Below are 24,145 nucleotides of genomic sequence, written 5' to 3'. Positions count from 1 at the left end.
TTTCTATCATAATTTTGATATATCATGCTGCATTTCTTCCTCTTGTTCATGAGCCATGCTAGAGCTTTCAGGTTGCTTACTAGGTATTTCCATTTTCTTTCTTTGGGGCATCAATTAATGATAACTATGCTTCACTATGCCATTTGAATCTCTTCAAACTAATTTTTCAAACCAAACTTATGCAAAATTTTAAAACAACTACACACCTTTTTTCGCTTTGTAGGAGCTCGATATTGAATATGTTTTATATCTATAATTTCGGATCTCCAAGTTCTGAAATTTTGTCCTGAGGTATCCCTCTGAGTCCTCTTTCCAATCCCGCAAGTCTAATCAGGATTGGATTCTCCAAGGAAGATTTATGCCAAATCTCCCACGATGACTTGACTATAGACAGGTTCAGTAGAGTGAACTTGTACGAAGTGTCAGGTGTCATTGTTTTGACCTTCAGACCTGAAACCGATACGCATAAGATTACAGTCCATTATATTTCTGTAATTTTTTACGAAATTTCAATCTGATGCTCAGAGAGAAAGTTATGACTATTTTCCCCAGGTCACATGTTTGAGATATAATTCAGGAGCCTACAAAAATCTTAATTTCCTTGGACCATATCTTCAAAAATATAGTGAGACAAGATCTAAAATTTGTACCTAAGGTTCATCCATATTTCTACTAAATGGGTTTTAATTTTAGCTTCTAAAACATCGTAGACAAAAAGTTATAGCGAGAAGGCCACGATTACCAATTTGAAGAAGCGAAACCCTAGAATCCAAAGCTCTGATTACAATTGTTATGCAACCAGCTCATAAAATAGAAGAAAAGATAGATAAACGACTTCAAAACTAGCCTCTTCGAGGGGGGCAACCTCCTTTACATTACACAAATGAACAATTATTCAATGATACAAATGACAAAACCTTCTTTTTATATATAGGAGTCTAAGGGGTCACAATATAATCAAAGCCAACATAACAATAATAATATAAGGGCACAACAATAACAATAGTGGGGTTCTATGGGGCACAATAATAACAATATGGGGAAAATAGGGGCATAACAATAACAATAAGGGCTAAAATGACAGTAATGGGGGAATCACTAATTTTATACGGACCTAATAGAAGCCCATGCACAAAACCATAGGTAGGTCCTCTCACCTAATATAGGGTCCAAAAAAAATTTCCCGGGACATTGCCCTCAACCTGTACAGGGGGACTACCGCCCCCCTGCAAATCCCCCGACAGGGGGCGCTGTTATGTTCGTTGTGCCCAGCGCAACAAAGGGGGATACCACCCCCCCCCCCCCCCCCCCCCCCCCCCTCTAATCCCTCACTTCGCTCGTGTGACTTGTCGTGGAAAGAATATAACACACACCCAACATGAATGAAGTCTCATGAACGGTTTAAAAGGGATTTTTTCCCCTTTTTTTGGATAAAATTCAAGGGAATGCAGCTTCAAATGAATGAGGTTTCAATACTCTACAAGATTTTAAAAGCTGATTTTTATTTTTTGGGCTGAAAGTCATTGGAATGCCTTAATGTATATGTTAATGTAATTTTATTTTTATAAACTTTTCTAGATCCATCTTAATTTCATATTTACCAAGTGTAGTGAGGGATCAAATATCTTTTCACTCCAAAAATGGTTTGCACCTCAAGAGATTTGATCTCTCTCAACACTTGGTAGATCCAGAGTTAAGATGGATCTAGATTGGTTTTAGTAATATTATTTATATTTATATAAATTTCAAGTTTTATATATAAAGATATTCTTATTTTTAATTTTTTTGAAATACATATGTTTAAAAGTTTTGAGATTCCTTTAATTATGTGTGTGTGTTTATTGTTCTTAGTCGTGCTCTAGCATAGAAACTTAAAATGTTTAACTATACATATATATTTGACCCAGAGGAAGGTTTGAACTTGAAATCTTAAGTAACATAGCATTTCTTATCAAGGAAATAGAAAAATGAGCTACCAAGTTGGGTTCTACTTTTCAGTCATTATTTAAAGAAAACTATTTTTCAAAGATTAGATTGGACCATAACTTGAAGGTCTTACTGCATTCTTTGTACAAGATAATGTTATGTGGATAATTGTCTCACATATTTTATGTCATAATTTATGGATATGGTTGCAATATTCCTGGATGGATTTTAGATATTTTTGTAGTGATTTTTTATTCTTAAGCTTTAGAGGAAAACCATCTAAAAATAAAATCTTTGAAAATAGCTCATACTCAGGAAATACCATATTTACCTTGAGTGACTTCCCACCATAATTTAAACAAGTCTTCACATAAAAATGGATAGGAATAGATGTAAATAAATATACTTAGTAGGAGTTACAGTCCACATTAATTTATGTTTTCCTCAGAACTTATTTAAGCTTAAAATTGTAAATGTGTACACTTACTATTAATTTTCTCAAAATATATACCAATGAAAACAATAAAAAGAAAGAAGGGGAGAACCATTAGAGATATAATCCTCAAATAAAAGAAAAAATCTCTAGGAAAGGATGCAAAGGCCAACCGACACCTAGGAATGGATTTAGAAGAACAATCCCCCAGGAAGGCTTTTTACTTTCAAATATCAAAATAATTTTTCTGGCGAATGCTTCTCATGAAATAATTTTGGTCACAAGGTTATATATTCTAGAGTATGTATTCCTTTATAAGTTTTAGGTCTCAGATAGTTACTTGGTTGAAGAGGATCTCATACACCAATTTTTTATCATATTCAAGAAGATGCCATACACCAATTTCATCTCCAACTTGATTGTGACCTTAAAATTAGATTATTACTATTTTTATACGAAACCAAAATAATTTGGATATATCTATTATTATTATTATATCATATTCAAATCCATTATTATTATTTTATCAAATCCAAACTTATTTCAGTTGAATATCTTGGTATTGTGACTTTTCTAACCTGCTTTCGTTTTGAGGCCATGATTATTAATATGGTCCCGAGTCTGAATGCCAATCTATATATGGGATGTGATATTTATTAAAATTCAACATAGATTTGTTTGAGATGGACCACGTGAAGTCTGCGTTTGAATCATGACCAATTTATTTAAACATAAACATAGCATTAAATAATTTATTTATATTTTAAACTATATTAAAAATAAAAAAGAAAAATAAAATAATGTTACTTGGTTCTTTGGAATAATTTCTTTTGATTCACTGATGTGTAAAATCTTCAATCCTAAGACTCCCTTACCAAAGACATAAGTATATATATCATTGGCCTTAGCTGAGAATGATCTAAAATAGTCGGGCCTCTCTAAGAGTTAGTAAGCGCATCACGGAAGCACACCCTCAGGGATTAAAGAAATTAGTCAACTAGGCTTGTAAGTACTAATATCTTTATTAATATTAACATTACCACTATATCTATATTTTTAATATTACCACATCTAAGATGTTGTCTTATATTAAAATTTAATTTATTTAAAAATTTATATATGAATGAGATAATATTTTTTTTAATTATAAACTTAAATATAATATTTAAAAATATAAATCAATTTTTCTACTGAGTGTAGAATAGAATAAATGGTGACAAGATGCTCTGATGAATCAAGAAAAAACACATGAGCCCAATAATGTAATGTATCAGTTCTTTATCAACAAATAAAAGTAAGGAAGCCTTCTCTTAATTTGCTAGCCTTCTCTTGATCGTTGAAGCTCTGTCGTTCTAGCCAAATGCCGAAATCAATAATATTGATCACTGCATCGGATTCGTATTTAGATTTAGCCCACAAGTGGCTTGCATTGGGTCTCTCTTGGCCAAGGAGTATGGGGATCATGTCATGTGTAGTTGGAGTACACGATCAAGAAAAATGGTGAGAACTCCTAGTGCTCTCTGCAACTCCTCGACTTTGTGCTCCCTTAGTTTTGCGGAGAATTCTTGGAAAACAATGTTATAAATATGAAGTTGCAATTGTATCCTCATGTCGTGCATCCATAAAAGAGTCTGATTTGGTTTTGACAATGGCCTTAACAAAGTAATGGTTGATGTGTACCACTACTCGTGAGTGAGAAAGACCATTGGTTTTGAAGTACTTTCAACTCGAACCATGAACATATTCTATCCATCATTAACACATCCAGCTAACAATAGTTAACACAAAGATAACACTGATAACAACAATGACACTAACATTGTTGATTTTCTAGGGAAATCCAGAAAAACCATTGTGGAATTATGTTTCACTGCCAATGCCACTCAATTTACAGAACAAGAACCCTTAAACATAATAAAAGTATATATATAGAGTTATAAGCTACAACATTTCCTTATGAAGCAATATAAACATTGTAATAAGCTAGGGAATTTCCTTCTCAAACAAACTACATACTGTAAATCAATCCACTGACCTGTCAAATGTTGTCAATCTCATCTTGTTAAATGGACCATGTTTAAGGCCAAGACATAATTTTTCCATCTAAGTCTGCAAATCTTTCCACATCTCTTTAGACCTGTACGAATCCAGATGCCTTATTATTGCAATGCAGGTAAGTGAATAAACTATTATACGTATTATCTCTACTTCTTAATTCTAAATAATCAAATTTGATTTGACCACAAAAGTATTCAACAAACACATGCAGAAATCGACAATCACTCAACTACAACCAATGAGACTTTAGAGGAATTAATGACACAAACGAGAATAATATTTCCAACAATTGGAATAATATTTTGTGGTCTATTTTATCTCAACAACGACCTAGATAATCACACAAAATAACACAAAATCCATAGTAATAGTTCGTCACACACATATTTCACAAAAATATAGGAACTTTAATAATAAATATATCATTGGTCAGTTACAAACATGGTTTCTCAAAACAACAATGCGATGGAATTGTTTACCTATTGTAAATGTCTTTCTGCAATGTGATGGTAGAGTTGGAACTGACTCTTCCAATGCTTGAAATATAATGCCAATGACCTTGATATGCATATCTTAAGGCCTTTCCGTGACAAGCACACCAGTGTCAAAGAAACACTACAGTATGCATTCACACTATGTAAAATTGTGAAAATATTCATTATTATTTTGAAATTCTATATTTAAGAATAAACAAGGTGTAAGATCCAGAGTTCTTTATATTACAAATTTTGTGTGCATGTAAAGTTTTAGTAAAAATGAATATTTTTTTATCATCGTTATGGTGAATGTAATTAAATTTATTTACTTATTTGTATTTTATAAATAAAAGTTTATGATTATTTGTGTTATTAAAAGACTTTTTTGAAATTATGTAGTTGATTTCAAATTCTAAAATTTAATTATGAACTTGTTTTTGGCTTTATTTTTGGGGAGATGATCTTCCCAAATCTTCTATCTCTTCAGTGTATCTTTTCACCTTTTGGGTAATTGCTTTATATTTTTTTTTATAATTGGTATACCTACCAAAGAATTTTGCATTTCAAACCCTAGCTTATAACCATAATTCCCTATTGTTGTGTCTACATTATTTTTCTTTTCCCACAAGAATGTGCCTCCTTTTATCTTCTAATAGCTTCACTTCATTTTTCTATTCCTCATTCATAAACCCAAAACCTTTTGTATTGTAGCGCGCCTCTAAGGCTTCCTTTACTTATTCAAGGACTCTATCATCTTTTAGTTGTTTGCTCCTTCCAAATTTGTAGCTACCTTTTTTTCCTTTTTAAAACTTTGCATGAATTGAATTGGAGAAAGTAATTTCTCTTAAATTTCCATTAAAAGGTTTCCAAATAGCTAATATTTTCCACACAAAATCCTCCATCTCCATCCACTCTAGATTTAGTTTAGATGGATTAGCAAGTTTCTTTATTAGACAAGCCACTTCTAACACCACAGGACTATGGCTATAATCCCCTCCAAAGATGACTCGATTTGTTATACTATTGACTTCATCTAAGAAGGCTTCAGAAATTGAAAGCGTGTCAAGCCTCTTATCAATTCTAGCTTTCCAACTCTCTTATTTCTCTAAGTGGGAGTAGTTTAGATGGTTAAATATCCAAAGGACCATTTTATTCCAAATTCCCAGTAAAATATCCAAAGAGGGTCCAATTATGTAGTATATCCCTAGGTACCTGGTACTCCAAAGGTGAAATTCTATTCTCCCCATAACAAGTAGTTCATTCTTAACATTGTTAATTTTTTAAAGTTCCATCCTAGTGGCTCATCCTATCCATATAATGACAATAAAAATTCAACATTGTGATAAATTTCCCCAAAATTCAAAGAGAAAAATTAGATCCATAGTCCTATAGGAAAGTCCGAGAATTTTTTAGAGTGAAATAGCATTTATTCCATCTAACAACATTCCCACCCTATCTCCCAATTGTATCAATAAAATATAAGTCCCATTTTGTAAGTAGTTTAGAGGGCCCCCATGTGATTTTCTCCTTGTATGTCATTATCCCTTGTAGTAGAATAATGGAAGGTTTGATATTGTGAACTAATATTTTTATGGATAATTTCTTTGAGGGGTTAACCATCCCTTTAAAAGTGTGGCTACACAAATCATTTGGAATCCTACAAACCACCATTTTCTCTAAGATCCCTGATTAAGGATAGTTGTTTCCCACTCCTAAATTATAAGCATGCTTGTTTCTAGGCTATAGTCATGAAAGGTTTCCTTCCCCTTTGATTTGATTAGGGAATTTTCTCTTCAAAATTCCTAAACCCCCACCACTTTTGATGGAAAAGTAAGTATAGCCTTGTTTCTATGTATTAAATTGTACTTCACTAGTTGCAAGGGACTAGAGTCCTAAGTTCCCCTTTCATTTATAGAGTAGTCGAGATTAAGGCCTATAGTGAAACCTTCAAGAGTTTGTCTAGCATTCACGCCCTTTATGATTCCAATAATATGATATGTATATAAATAATTCGGCGAACTCACTCTCTCTGGGCCTATATGATATATTGGGCATTCATGTCATGTACGAGAGATGGAGGGTGGGGGTTTTGTAACTCTAGGTAAACTGAGAAGAAAATCAATCAGGGATTCTAGTTCTTTTGATCCAACTTCATTCCCCCATGTCTCTAAAACAAAACAAAAAATTAAGGGAATAATTTTATTGATAGAGTGATACTAATTAGTCTTACCTAAATTTTCCTTCTTGTCCTTGTTGTCACTGACTACATCTTGGTTAGATTCTTTAAATTATCCAATGTTTATGTTTAAGAATATACTATTAGTGTTCATGTTCAAATTTTATCCAAGGTCACTTAAGCCCTTGCATATTATTTCTTAGTTGTAGTCTAGATTGTTTTTGGTTCTAATGTGTTTTGACCACTAAATTTCTTCCTCAAAACCTAATTCTTTTGCATACTTAAACAGTTGCATTCTATAGCAAGTTTCCCATAATAGTGTCAACACATACATCTAAAATGTATAACCTCACACTGTCTAGATTGAGATGGAAAAGATCAACTCCCCTTATAATATTCATTGAATATACCAAAAATTTTCTTGCATCTAGCCCTACCATGATTTGATCCATGCCATAATATCCAATCTCTTGAAAGGATAAATTTGCTTCACAAAAATTACCTAAGTGTTACCAATTTTTTTCAAACGCCTTATCATACCACAAAAGTAATTGTAGTCCTATAATACAAATTTATATTAGGAGAATGTTCACACTAGTTGAACATGCATCAAACAATATATGGCATTTATTCAAGAATATATATTTGGATCCCCACTTTTAATGATGATGACATTTTTTTGTTGTCTTTATTGAACAAAAAACCCTAAACTAACCATGCTCTTCCTAAAATTAAGGGGCATAGAGAGGCCCCCGTCACTAACTCAAAATTGAGCTTGCTCCAATTATTCTACTCCCCACTATTTGTTATCTTCCTAGGAAAATGTCCTATAACGCCTAATCCCCCATATCCATTATGTTTTTAAGTTTATTTTTACCACCTAGGTTCATGTTAATGGAATCTTGTGAATTCTTAATATGTTTACGCCTCTTTGGATTTTTTGATCCCTCCTAATTTTGAATCTCTACCACCTTTGAATCAAAACATGATGCTCCAGTCAATATCTTCAAATCCAACATAATGCCAACTCAACCAAAAATGAAATAACAATCTTATTGACTAATAGCATAATTTCTAAGAAAATCAATCTCTTTACAATCCTCATTCAATGTATATTCATATTCATGCCTGAGCTGTAATAAACCACTATCCTTCTTTGACCACGCATTCAAAATTAGTGGATCTATAGGATTGGGTTTGGAACTCCAAGTTTGGGGTGGAACACTTAAATAATTATGGTTCTTAGATTGATTATTGAGAAGTCCCATCAACCTTTCGTTCATTTACCCTAAGTTTCTAGTACCTTGTAAACCTAGTTATTGCACTAACTCATATATAATCAACATGGTGGTCTCCTTCAATGGTATGGACCACATAAGGTGTATCATGTTGTAATCCTATAATGCTTCTACAACTTTCCATATGGATAGACCATATCACTTATCCCTCCAATAAATCATTGATGAATTTGATAGAATCCTTTTGATACCTCTTTCTTCCTTTTACATTGTATAATTTTGGCATCATTAGTGATATATTCAGCTTCTCTCCACCCTTGATACTCCTATGGAAACCCCATCAAGCATGTCATTCCATCACAAAGTCCATATCACATCCTCTATCTTCAAAATACAGACCATTATCTTATCATTTATCTTCAAACTAGAGACTAAGGAAATAGTCCAAGGTTTCAAGTCATCAAATCAATGTGTGCATTCACAAATTCTAGCTAATGCATTTGTGTACATTGGAAATGTTAGTTTTTTGCATGGAATTTTCATATTATGTTGGTGATTTCTTTACTTCTTTCTAATATGTTCATGCTTAAGTTTTACACAATCAACTTATGGTTAATCATAATTAAGGTAAAATGCATGATAGCAAGATTAAAATAGACATTTCCCATGTAACTATTCCACCATTTACATAGGTATACATACTCTACCTATGAATTTGAACCTATAACTTTTTAAAAAGAAACACATGTTTTTAACCACTAAATTTCTATAATAATTTATTATGCATCATATTTAGGGCTTTATTGCTCATTTATTAGGCAGTGAGTTTATTACTCCTTGGCTAAATATTTACCCCTCTACCATGTAAATTATGAGAGGGCCATAAAGGGAATCAATGTAAGGTTAAGAAAGTACAGAGTTTGGGAGAAGGCGAGGTATACATAAGGAATAAAATAATCCAAACAAAGGTTATTGTAGAAGCCTATAATGTTTTCTTCTTTACATAGGTTGAAGGTAAATTATTAGCCATCGAAGAAAATGTGAGGGAGAAGTGGGGACAACCTTTAAGTTTTTGAGAAATTTAGCTCAAGTAGGAACTTCTTGCGAATTCCAATGTGAATATATAGGAGGTGGTTTGAGACATTTATTTGGTGACCACGTTAGAAAGGTGATCACTAATTCTATATTGTAATTTCACATGAGAAATGAAAGAAACGTGAAAATATTATGTTTTTAAGTCAAGTAGCCTTAGGAATCTAAATGAAACGTTCAATAAGTTCTAGAACATTAGTAACTCATACCAGGATTTAATCATAGTCGTACATCTCATGATTTACATAGATGGTAGCATGGATTGATGAGCTTGATTACTATGTTATGCAACCAGCTCACAAAATAGAATAAGAGATAGATCAACAACTTCAAAATTAGCCTCTTCAAAGGGGAAGCCTCCTTTACATTACACAAATGAAAAATTCTTAGATGATATAAATGACAAAACCTAATTTCTATATATAGGAGTCTAAGGGTCACAATATAATCAGAGACAATATAACAATAATAATGTAAGGTCACAACAATAACAATTGTGGGCTTCTATGGGGCACAATAATAACAATATGGGGACAACAGGGGCACAACAATAACAATAAGGGATACAATGACAATAATAATGTTAGGTCCCTATAATACTAGTGATTCCCCCATTACTATTGTCGTTGTATCCATTATTGTTATTGTTGTGCCCCTATTGTCCCCATATTGTTATTATTGTGCCCCATAGAATCCCTCTATTGTTATTTTTGTGCCTTTATATTATTATTGTTAGGTTGGCTTGGTTATATTGTGACCCCTTAGACTCTTATATATAGAAAGGAGGTTTTGTCATTTGTATCATCCAAGAATTGTTCATTTGTGTAATGTAAAGGAGGTTTCCCCCTCGAAGAGGCTTATTTCTAAGGTGTTCATCTATCTTTTCTATCTTTTTGTGAGCTGGTTTCATAACATTTGGTATCAGAGCTTTGGATTCTAGGGTTTTGCTGTTCCAAATAGGTTATCGTGGCATTTTCGCTATAACTTTTTTTCTGGGACGTTTCAGAAGCTAAAAAAAAAAAACCATTTGAGAAGAAACTCTCTGAACCTCGGGTTTGAATTTCATATCTTGTCTCACTATATTTTCGGAGATATGATTTGAGGAATTTAGGGCTTTTGCAAGCTCCAAAATTTCATCTAAAACAGGTCATCGTAGAATTTGCGCTATAACTCTTTCACTACAAAGTTTCAGAAGCTAAAAAAATCCATTTGAGAAGAAATCGTTCTAAACTGCGGCTCCAGATTTCAGATCCTGTCTCGCTATATTTTCGGAGATATAATCTGAGGAAGTTAGGGTTTTTGGAGACCCTCGAATTACATTCCAAACATGTCACCTTGGGAAAATCGTCATAACTTTCTCTTTGTGCATCAGATTGAATTTTCGTAAGACGTTAGAGAAAGAGGATGGATTTTAGTTTTTTGGGTACCATTTTCAGATCCTAAGGTTGAAACAGTGACCAGCAGCACGTTGTACAAGTTCGCTCTACTGATCCAGTCTATACTCAGGTCATCGTGGGAGATTTGGCATAACTCTTCATTGGAGAATCCAATCTTGATCAGACTTGCGGAGTTAGAAATATTACTCAGAGGGTTATTGCAGGAAGAAATTTCAGACCTTGGAGATCTAAAATTACAGAAATACATCAGATTCAATATCAAGCTCCTACAAAGTGAAAGCAAAAAGGTGTATAGTCTTTTTTTTTTTTTTGCGTAAGCTTGGTTTGAAAAATTAGTTTGAAGGAATTCAAAGGGAATAGTGAAGCATTATTATCAGTAATTGATGCTAGGAAGAAAGAAAATGGAAACACCTAGTAAGAAACCTGAAATCTATAGCATGACTCAGGAAGAAGAGGAAGAACTGCAACATGATATATCAAAATTACAAGACCAAGTATAACAAATGTCACTCACACAAAAAGTAACAGAATCTAAGATGGATGGTTTAAAGAAAGACGTAGAAGCTAAGATGGATGGTTTAAAGAAAGGCATGGAAGCTAAGATGGATGGTTTAAAGAAAGGCATAGAAGCTAAGATGAATGGCGTGGAAGCTAATATGGAAGGCGTGGAAGCTAAGATGGACAATTTGAAGACAGGCATGGAAGATTTGAAGACAGATTTGACAAAGTTTCTACAAGAAATGCTTACTAATGGCGAAAGGGTAGTGAAGGAAACTCATGATGAGAATAAAATAAATTTTAATCATGATTTGATAGACTCTAACGTTGGATCAAAGAGCCACCATGTTCTAAAGATTGATATGAGGAATTTTGATGGCAAGGATCCCGGAACATGGATACTACAGATGGAGCAATTTTTCGATCTCCATAATGTGCAAAATGCACAAAAGGTACGCATTGCAACTTTATATTTGGAACCAAATCAGTTTGTATGGTATTGATGGCTTTTCTCTCATAAACAAATTGTCACTTGGACTATTTTTACAGATTAAATGATAGCACATTATGAGGATACAAAAAGTAACACTTTTTTTAGCCAATTGATAAATCTCAAACAAAAGGGTTCAATGAAGGAGCACATTGAGGACTTCCAAAAATTGAATATAAGGGTAAAAGATATTCTAGAGGATCATAGGATTGATGTGTTCATAGGGACTTTAAAAGATAACATCCAACATGAAGTTCGCCTCTGGGAGCCAGATTCATTGGAGAAGGCATTCAGGTTGGCAAGAAAAATGGAAAGCAAAATTATGGCAACAAGGAAGCCTACCACTCACAATCATAAATATGGAAGTGTTACCGCCCCTAGCCATCCACAACCTACAAGGTTGACACCACAACAATTGGAAGAAAAAATAGCAAAAGGGCTTTGTTACAGTTGTGATAGCAAATACACTAAAGGTCAGAAGTGTGCCGAGAAGAAATTATTTTACATAGATTGTGAAGATGAGGAAGAAAAGGAACAAGAAACATCAAAAGAAGAGGATATACACCAAGAACAAACCTTTGAAAAAGAAGAAATGAATCTAACCATATATTGTAATGCATTGGCTGGAATTACCACTCCTCAAACTATCAAGATAGAAGGGAAAATCAAGAAGAAAAAGGTAATAGTGTTGATTGATTCAGGAAGTACCCATAATTTTATTCATTGTAATATAGCCAAGAAATTGAATTGCTTCCTATCTCCAGCACTAGAGTGTCAAGTGATGGTTGCAAGTGGAGGAACCATAAATTGCTCAGGAAAGTGCCATAATATCAAGCTATCCATGGGAGAATATGTGTTGAATATTTCATTGCTTTCCATTCCAATGGGTGGTGCTAATGTTGTACTAGGAGTCTAATGGCTACAATCCTTGGGTACAATAGCTTTTAATTTTCTAGAACTTTTCATGAAATTCTCTTCAGAAGGAGAGGAAGTTGAATTAAGGGGTATCGCAGGGAAACCAGGAAAGATAATCAGATCTAATGGAATGACAAAGCTTCTAAAGAAAGAACAACGAGGAATAATTGCACAATTATGTTCACTAGAGGTTCCCACATTGAAATCATCCATTTCTCCATATCTCCAAAAAGTCTTGGACAATCATTCCAAGGTATTTGAGACTCCCAAAGGCCTCCCACCTATTCGTGATCATGATCATGCTATTAATTTGATTCCAGGAAGTGTTCCTTCAAACATCAGGCCTTACAGATACCCCTATGTCCAAAAGAGTGAAATTGAATGTATGGTTGCAAAAATGCTAGAGGCTAGTATAATTCGACCTAGTCAAAGTTCTTTCTCTGCTCCAGTAGTATTGGTTCACAAGAAGGATGTATCATGGCACATGTGTCCAAATTATAGGGAGTTCAACAAGCTCACTATTAAAGATAAATTTCCCATTCCTGTCATTGATGAATTATAGGATGAATTGCATAGATCAATTTACTTCACCAAGTTGGATCTTCGTTCAGGATAGTATCAAATCAGAATGAAGACTGAAGACATTCCAAAAACAACATTTAGAACTCATTAGGGTCATTATGAATTTTGGTCATGCCTTTTGGCCTTACTAATGCACCTTCTACATTTCAAGGTTTGATTAATTCCATTTTCAAACCCTTCCTTAGAAAATTTGTCTTAGTATTTTTTGATGATATACTAATCTACAATAAGTCTTGGAAGGATCATGTCCAACATGTTGACATGGTGCTCAAACTATTGGAGGAGAAACAATTATATGCAAAAATCTCCAAATGTTTCTTTGGAGTACAAGAGGTGGAATATCTGGGTCATATTGTATCTCATGAAGGTGTTAAGGTAGACCCTAGCAAAATTAAAACCATTAACGAATGGAAAATCCCCACATCCATAAAACATGTACGAGGATTTCTCGGGTTGACAGGGTATTATCGCAAGTTTGTTAAGAATTATGGGAGAATAACAGCACCTCTAATAACATTATTGAAGAAAGATGCATTTTCACAGACTCTAGAAGCAACAAAGGCCTTTGAACATCTTAGAGAGGCAACGTGCCAAGCATTAGTCTTAGCTACACTGGACTTCACAAAAACCTTTATTGTGGATTGTGATGCCTCAGGAAATGGAATTGGTGTTGTTTTAATGCAAGAAGAAAGACCCATTTCTTTCGAAAGTCGTCCAATCAAAGGAAAGCATTTACACAAAGCTAGTTATGAAAAGGAAATGCTGGCAATACTACATGCACTTAAGAAATGGTGACCCTACCTAATGGGAAGACACTTCAAGGTAAAAACAGATCATGATAGTCTTAAATACTTTTTAGAACAAAGATTATCTTCAGAAGAGCAACAAAAATGGGTCACAAAGATGTTGGGGTATGACTTTGAAATCATCTACAAAAAAGGGAAGAAAATTGTTGTGGCAGATGCACTCTCAAGAAAGGATGAGGATGTGGAATCATTTCTTTGCGCCATTTCTATTATTCAACCCGATTGGATAAACGAAGCAAGAGATGAACGGAAGAATGACGAGGAAGTGTGGGAACTCATTCAAAATATACAACAAGATCCCAGTGCATCTGATACATTTAGATCGAAAAATGATTCCCTATGGTACAAGGATCGGTGATACCTATGTAAGAATTCCCAACTCAAACAAAATATTCTTAGGGAATTGCACACCTCTCCCTTAGGAGGGAACTCAGGATTTATAAAAAACTGCCACAGGGTTAAGAAGGATTTTTTTTGGGATGGCCTTAAATCAGATATTCAAAATTTTGTGGTGGAATGTTTGGTTTGCCAACAAAATAAAGTTGAAACAATTAAGACCCCGGGACTATTACAACCTTTATCCATTCCAAGCCAACATTGGGAGGAGGTTTCAATGGATTTTATCACAGGTTTACCCAAATCCGAAGGAAAGAGTGTTATCATGGTGGTAGTTAACAGACTTACCAAATATGCACACTTTTGTGCATTATCTCATCCATTTAAAGCGAGTACAGTTTCTACTGTATTTATGGTAACAATTCAAAAGCTACATGGAAACCCAAGGATTATTGTAAGTGATAGAGATCCCATTTTCACTAGAAATTTTTGGATAGAATTATTTTCTTGCCTTGGTACTTAGTTAGCTCATAGCTCATCTTATCATCTTCAATCTGATGGGCAAACTGAGATAGTAAACAAATGTTTGGAAGGATATATTTTTTGCTTTGTATCTGATAACTAGACACAATGGGTCAAATGGTTGCCTCTGGCTGAATGGTGGTATAACACTTCCTTCCATACTGCTACAAAAAATGACCCCATTTATGGCACTTTATGGATATCACCCACCATCCATCACATCATATTTAAAAGAAAATTCTAAGGTTCAAGCAGTGGAAGATCACATCGAGCATCAGCAACAAGTTCTCCAAATCTTAAAGGATAACCTCACCTTAGCACAGAATAGAATGAAACAGCAGGCAGATCAACATCGTAGCAAAAGAAGTTTTGATGTAGGTGATTGGTATTCCTACGGCTACAACCATATAAACAAATGTCCCTCAAGCAAGCTAAGAAGGATAATAAATTATCACCAAAGTATTATGGTCCATACAAGGTGTTGCAAAAGATAGGTACTATAGCATACAAATTGGAGCTTCCTGCATCTTCCCGAGTGCACCCAATTTTCCATGTTTCATGCTTAAAGAAGGTTATAGGTGACAAGCTTCCAGTTCAAACAATATTGCCAAAACTTGGTGAGGAGGGAAAAATCATATTGGAACCTGAAGAATCTAAAGAAACAAGAACTTTACAGCTACGAAATCGATCAATTTTAGAGTATCTCATCAAGTGGAAGAACTTACCCATTGAAGATTCCACATGGGAGGATGAGAATTTTATACAGAAGCATCCATAACTACTCAAGAGTTGAGGACAACACTTTTTTGAAGGAGAGGGGCATGTTAGGTCCCTATAATACTAGTGATTCCCCCATTACTATTGTCGTTGTATCCCTTATTATTATTATTGTGCCCCATAGAATCCCTCTATTGTTATTTTTGTGCCTTTATATTATTATTGTTAGGTCGGATTGGTTATATTGTGACCCCTTAGACTCCTATATATAGAAAGGAGGTTTTTTCATTTGTATCATCCAAGAATTGTTCATTTGTGTAATATAAAGGAGGTTGCCCCCTCGAAGAGGCTTATTTCTAAGGCGTTCATCTATCTTTTCTATCTTTTTGTGAACTGGTTTCATAACAAATAATGGGGGAATACACTAGTATTATAAGGACCTAACATGCCCCTCTCCTTCAAAAAGGTGTTGTCCTCAATGCTTAAGTAGTTTTGGATGCTTCTGTATAAAATTCTCATCCTCCCAAGTGGAATCTTCAATAGGTAAGTTCTTCCACTTGATGAGATACTCTGAAATTGATCGATTTTGTAGCTATCAAGTTTTTGTTTCTGTGACTACTTTAGTTCCAATATGATTTTTCCTTCCTCATCAAGTTTTGGAAATATTGTTTGAACTGGGAGCTTGTCACCTTTAACCTTCTTTAAGCATGAAACATGGAAAATTGGGTGCACTCGGGAAGATTCAAGAAGCTCCAATTTGTATGTCATAGTACCAATCTTTTGCAACACCTTGTATGGACCATAATACTTCGGTGATAATTTATTATCCTTCTTAGCTTTCTTGAGGGACATTTGTTTGTATGGTTGTGGTCGTAGAAATACCCAGTCATCTACATCAAAACTTATTTCGCTGTGATGTTTATATGCCTGTTGTTTCATTCTATTCTACGCCAGAGTGAGGTTATCCTTTAAGAGTTGGAGAAATTATTGTTGATGCTCGATGTGGTTTTCCACTACTTGAACCTTATAATTTTCTCTTAAAGATGATGTGATGGGTCATCAATGATATCCATAAAGTGCCATAAATGGGGTCATTTTTGCTACAGTATGGAAAGAAGTGTTATAAGACCATTCAGACAGAGGCAACCACTTGACCCATTGTGTTTGTTTATCAGATACAAAGCAATGAAGATATCCTTCTAAACATTTGTTCACTATCTCAGTTTTCCCATCAAATTGAGGATGATAGTATGAGCTATGAGCTAACTAAGTAGACAGACATGAAAATAATTCTATCCAAAAATTTCCAGTGAAAATGGGATCTTTGTCACTTACAATAATCTTTGGGTTTCGATGTAGCTTTTGAATTGTTTCCATAAATGCAGTAGCAAATGTACTGGCTTTAAATGGATGAGATAATGCACAAAATTGTGCATACTTGGTAAGTATATCAACTAACACCATGATGACACTATTTCCTTAGGACTTGGGTAAGCCTGTGATAAAATCCATTGAAACCTCCTCCCAACGTTGACTTGGAATGGATAAAGGTTGTAATAGACCTGGGGTCTTAATTGTCTCAACTTTATTTTGTTGGAAAACCAAACATTCCACCACAAACTTTTGAATATCAGATTTAAGGCCATCCCAAAAAAAAATCATTCTTAACCTTGTGGTAAGTTTTTTAAAATCCTGAGTGCCCTCCTAAGGGAGTGGTGTGCGATTCCAGAAGAATTTTGTCTGATTTGGGAATTCTTACAGAGGTATAAGCGATCTTGTACCATGACAGATCATTTTTCCAACTAAATGTATGAGATGTACTGGGACCTTACTGCAACTTTTGAATGAGTGCCCACACTTCTTCGTTATTCTTCCATTCATCCATTGCTTCTTTTATCCAATCTGGTTGGATGATAGAAATGGAACAAAGCAATGCTTTCACATCCTCATCCTTTCTTGAGAGTGCATTTGCAACAACATTTTGCTTCCCTTTTTTGTAGATGATTTCAAAGTCATAACCCAACATCTTTGTGACCCATTTTTGCTACTCTTTTGAAGATAATATTTGTTCTAAAAAGTATTTAGTACTATCATGATCCGTTTTTACCTTGAAGTGTCTTCCCATCAGGTAAGGTCACCATTTCTTAAGTGCATGTAGTATTGCCAGCATTTCCTTCTCATAAATATCTTTGTGTAAATACTTTCCTTTGTTTGGACAACTTTCAAAATCAATGGGTCTTCCTTCTTGCATTAAAACAAAACCAATTCCATTTCTTGAGGCATCACATTCTACAAGAAAGGTTTTTGTGAAGTCTGACATAGCTAAGATCAATGCTTGGCACATTTCCTGTTTAAGATTTTCAAAGGCCTTCGTTGCTTTTGGAGTCCAAAAAAATGCATCTCTCTTCAATAATGTTGTTAGATGTGTTGTTATTCTCCCATAATTCTTACCAAACTTGCGATAATACCCTGTCAACCCGAGAAATCCTCGCAAATGCTTTATGGATGTGGGGATTTTCCATTCCTTAATGGCTTTAAATTTGCTAGGGTCTACCTTAACACCTTCATGAGATAAAATGTGACCCAGATATTCCACCTCTTGTACTCCAAAGAAATATTTGGAGGTTTTTGCATATAATTGTTTCTCCTCCAATAGTTTTAGCACCCTGTCAACATGTTGAACATGATCCTTCCAAGACTCGTTGTAGATTATTATATCATCAAAAAATACTAACACAATTTTTTAAGGAAGGGTTTGAAAAATGGAATTCTTCAAAACTTGAAATGTAGAAGGTGCATTGGTAAGGCCAAAAGGCATGACCAAAAATTAATAATGACCCTCATGAGTTATAAATGTTTTTTTTGGAATGTCTTCAGTGTTCATTTTGATTTGATGATATCCTAAACGAATATCCAACTTGGTGAAGTAAATTTCTCCATGTAATTCATCCAATAATTCATCAATGACAGGAATGGGAAATTTATCTTTAATAGTGAGCTTGTTGAGCTCCCTATAATCCGAACACATGCGCTATGATCCATCCTTCTTGTGCACCAATACTACTAGAGAAAGGAAATAACTTTTGACTAGGTTGAACTTTGACTACGTTCAATTTCACTCTTTTGGGCATAGGGATATCTAGAAGGCCTGATGTTTGGAGGAACACTTCCTTGAATCAAATGAATAGAATAGGTGGGAGGCCTCTGGAACTCTCAAATACCTTGGAATGTTTGTCTAAGACTTTTTGGAGATCTGGAGAAATAGATGAGTTCGATATGGGAACCTATAGTGAACATAATTGTGCAATTACACCCCATTGTTCTTTATTTAGAAGATTTGTCATGCCATTAGAGCTGATTATATTCCCTGGTTTCCCTACTATACCCCTTAATTCAACTTTCTTTCCTTCCAAAAAAAATTCAAGAAAAGTTCTTGAAAATTAAAACCTATCATACCTAAAGATTGTAGCCATTGGACTCCTAGTTCAACATCAACACCACCCATTAGAATGCAAAGCATTGGACTATTCAATACATATTATAGCTTGATATTATGGCACTTTCCAGAGAAATTTATGGTTCCTCCATTTGCAACCATCACTTGACACTCTAGTGCTAGATATAGGAAACAATTCAATTCCTTGGCTATATTACAATGAATGAAATTATGGTTGCTACCCGAATTAATCAACACTATTACCTTTTTCTTCTTGATATGTCATTCTATCTTAAGAGTTTGAGGAGTGGTAATTACTACCAATGTATTACAAGATATGGTCGAATTCATTTCTTCTTTCTCTAGGGTTGGTTCCTGGTGTATATCCTCTTCTTTTGACATTTCTTGTTCTTTTTCTTCCTCCTCTTCATAATCTATGTAAAATAATTTCTTCTCAACACACTTATGAGCTTTAGTGTATTTGTTATCACAACTGTAACAAAGACCTTTTGATCTTTTTTCTTCCAATTTTTATGGTATTAACCTTGTAGGTTGTGGAAGGATAGGGGTAGCAACAATTCCATCTTTAAAGTTGTGAGTGGTAGGCTTCCTTGTTTCCATAATTTTTCTTGCCAACCTCAATGCCTTCTCCAATGAATCGGGTTCCCAAAGGAAAACCTCATGTTGGATGTTATCCTTTAGAGTTTCTATGAACGAACCAACCTTATGATCCCTATGCAATATCATTTACCCTTATATTCAATTCTTGTAAGTCCTCAATGTGCTCCACTATTGAACCCTTTCGTTTGAGATTTATCAATTGGCTAACGAAGGTGTTGCTCTTTGTATCCTCATAATGTGCTATCTTTCCTCTGTAAATATTGACCAAGTGACAATTTTTTTTTGATAGCAAGGCCATCGATGCCATACAAACTGATTAGGTTCCAAATATAAATTTGCAATGCGTACCTTTTTTGTGTTTTTCACATTTTGGAGATCAAAATATTGTTCCATTCGTAGTATCCATGTTACGGGATCCTTGCCATCAAACTTACTCATATCGATCTTTAGAATATGGTGGGTATTCAATCAAATGTTAGATTCTATGAAATCATGATTAACATTTATTTTGTTCTAATCATGAGTTTCCTCTACTACCTTTTCACCATTAGGAAGCATTTCTTGTAGCAACTTTGCCAAACCTCCCTTCAAACCTTCCATGTATTTCTTCAAATATTCAACGTTTCCTTTCAGTTTTTCTTCTATACCATTGATGCCATTCTTAAAACCATCCATATTAGCTTCCATTCCATTCTTAAAACCATCCATCTTATCTTTTGTTACTTTTTTTTCAGAGTGAAATTTGTTGCACTTAGTCTCGTAATTTTGATATATCATGTTGCATTTCTTCCTCTTCTTCATGATTCATAGTAGATATTTCGGGTTTCTTACTAAGGGTTTCCATTTTATTTCTTTGGGTCATCAATTAATGATAATTATGCTTCACAATTCCCTTTGAATAACTTCAAACTACTTTCTCAAACAAAACTTATGCAAATTTAAAAAGAAAAACCTACACATTTTTTTTCACTTTGTAGGAGCTCGATATTGAATCTAATGTATCTCCATAATTTCGGATCTTCAAGGTCTGAAATTACATACTATAATAACCCTCTGAGCCCTCTTTCCAACCCCACAAGTCTTATCGAGTTTGGATTCTCCAAGAAAGCGTTATTCCCAATATCCCACGATGACCTAACTATAGATTGGTTCAGTAGAGAGAACTTGTACGAAGTTCCATGTGGCACTGTTTCAACCTTCGGCCCTAAAAACGATAGCAAAAAAACTAAATTCTGTCCTCTTTTTGTCACTAATTATGAAATTTTAATATGATTCTCAAATAGAAATTTATGACAATTTCCCCAAGGTCACCTGTTTGAGATCAAATTCTAGAGCCTGCAAAAACCCTCACTTCCTCGAACCATATATCCAAAAATATATTGATAAAAGATCTAACATTCATTCAAGAGGTTCACCACGATTTTTTCTCAAATGGGTTTTAATTTCAGCTTCTGAAGCCTTTTATAAAAACATTTATAGCGAAAATTCCACGATGGCCTGTTTGAAGCAGCGAAACCCTAGAATCCAAAGCTCTGATACCAAATGTTATGCAACCAACTCACAAAATAGAAGAATAGATAGATCAACGACTTCAAAATTAGCCTCTTCAATGGGGAAACCTCATTTACATTACACAAATGAACAATTCTTGGATGATAAAAATGACAAAACCTCCTTTCTATATATAGGAGTCTAAGGGGTCACAATATAATCAAAGCCAACACAACAATAATAATGTAAGCTCACAACAATAACAATATTGGGCTTCTATGGGGTACAATAATAACAATATGGGGACAACAGGGGAACAAAAATAACAATAAGGGCTACAATGACAATAATAATGGGGGAATACACTAGTATTATAGGGACCTAACATACTATAATTGAGGAAATTAGCTATCCTTTCTCAAATAATAAATAGAATAAGTTAAGAGATATTTCACACATATATGAAGAGAGAAAGAGAGTTGGAGGAAGGAAGAGTGCATCTGAAAGAGAATAATATAATATTTTCTAAAGAGACCAACAATATAGAAGGTCTTATAGTTTGTATCATTGTTGTAGTTATCTTTTCTTCTTGCATAGGTTGTAAATATTCAAATCTTTCCATGAACCTTTATATATAGTCATATAATGTATTATTGTAGCATTCTTTAATTATTGAGAAGTAAAAACATTTATTTTATATCTAGGAAAGGAAGAAATAGATAGGGTTTTACTATTGTAAATATGACCTTTTTTCATATGTCACACAACATAATTTATTTGAGGTAATGTTATTGACCATACAACTATTAATTAAAAGAAAAACACAAAGGTCACATTCTAAGATTTGATCAAAGAAATGACAAAATGATTTGAAGAAAAAATCCTTGTGTATGTGTTTTATTTCTTTTGTTATTCATATTTCCAACAGTGGTGTGATTGATGAAATTTTTAGAAAATTAAATCTCTGATTTTATTAAATCTATTTTTAATTATTTAATAAATTATTAATATGACATTAGTCACCTAGTTGAGAAATTCACATGGTAATAGAGAAACTTTTATCATTAGGATTTTCAATGATATGTAGCGGTAACTCAACTAATAAAAAAATGATTTGGTTATTAGTTACATTATGAAGGTCACATATATTCATGATCAATTTACAATGGTTGGAGAAAAGGTTGAAGATGTAGAGATATTGAACATGTAACTAAATGGATTTTTAGCTTCATGAGAACCATTTATTAAAGGTATTTATGCTTGTGAGAACCTTTCTGAGTTTGAAATTTTGTGGGATGATTTTATCTAGGAGGGGGCTCATGGACTTAAAGAGTAAGAAGAAGGGTGACGATGAAAACCTATTCCTATCTAGTTAGACAAATAAGGGTATCGGTAAAGGATCTGAAAAGGGTAAGGGAAGACCTGAAGAGTGTAACCACAACCAAGAAAGAGGGATTTGAGTAATGTAAAGTGTTTCATCTGTCATAAGCATGGTCATTATGTATCACTTTGTCTAGATAAGAAGAATAGTAAATGGAAAGAATAGTAGGAAACATGTACTAGCCTCTACTAAAACTCATATGAATTAGTTTATTTCCAAGCTTGAGAAATATTTCATGATGGTATCTTTCATTTCTAATAGCATAGATATCAGGAATGCATTGTTTATAGATAGTGGGGCAACTTGTCATATTACATCTACCTAGAAATTATTTTCTAGCCTAACAAAGTAGTACTCAGGAGTATAATTTGATATTGATGATGATGCCAAGTACCTAGTAGTAGGATTTTGTTATATTCCTTTATATCTTAAGTTAGGTGCAATGTACTCAATAAATATGAAAGTATAAGATATTACTGAACTCAAGAACAAGATTCACACTTTAGATAACAAGGCAATGAACTCAGTAATGTAGATAAAACCCCTTCGATAGGGTAACACCATGAAATATTCCTTCAAGAAGGAAAACATGCGATAAGAAATGCTTTCTATAGCGATATTTTATTAATCACAATACATCCATCATATTAATTCTGATCTATTTTATAATTCTACATAACCTCTTAGAAACATTTTAGAGAATGAACTTTCTAGTAGGTGGAACCTTCTACTGATTCTTCTTACATTCATTGGTTCCACATTACTACATGGGTATTATTTACTAGAAATTTCCTGCTCATATTGAAATACATAGGTACCTAACTATTATTAATCCCCTTGGGCACCTCGCTATCCTCTCGATATTACCCTATAGGCATATTGCCTTGCATCCTCCTTCACATGCCTTGTTTATTAAAAAGTTAGGAAGAAACCATACAATTTGATTGCCTAAGCAATGTAGCTAGCTAGTGCCAAGTGTAAGAATCCATCTATCCTAGTGAAATGTGAACGTGGGGTACAAATGCTTCCTTGCCACCTTGATCTAGAATATGATTGCTTATTGTTGTGCTACTTTGATATATCCGTGCACTTTTTCTATGCCTCCATGTGTCTTTCAACCAATTTCCGTTTTCTTTCCATGTTTGTCCACAATAAGTTTATTAATGTGCATGCCATTGCCTTGATGACTTTTGTATTTCTAGGTGGTGTGGGTAGTGATATACATCAATATTAGCTCTTGGTTTTTTAGGCTTTGACTCTTCAACATGGTGTTCTTTTGAGTCATGTGGGTCCTTAGATTTTGTATCCAAGGGATTTCCTTCATGTTCTTTAATAGCTTCTTCATATGGACGCTTTAGGCATTTCTTGTTTACTAAGAGGCATATCCTACAATTTGATTTTAGTTTTCTTATAACAAATCTTTATAAACTTCTTTTGTAAATTAATATTCATCATACCACTTCATTCCATCAAAGTTTATCCAATAAGAATATCCACATCATTCATTATATGGAATGAAAATATGAACACAATATGTATTTATCCAAAGTGAGC

This window comes from Pinus tabuliformis, chromosome 9, assembly GCF_031772625.1.
Source record: "Pinus tabuliformis cultivar Carrire ecotype Pingquan chromosome 9, CPIR1, whole genome shotgun sequence".
Classification (NCBI taxonomy): Eukaryota; Viridiplantae; Streptophyta; class Pinopsida; order Pinales; family Pinaceae; genus Pinus; species Pinus tabuliformis.
The sequence above is the reverse complement of the archived record's forward strand: the minus strand, read 5'-3'. Positions refer to the sequence as shown.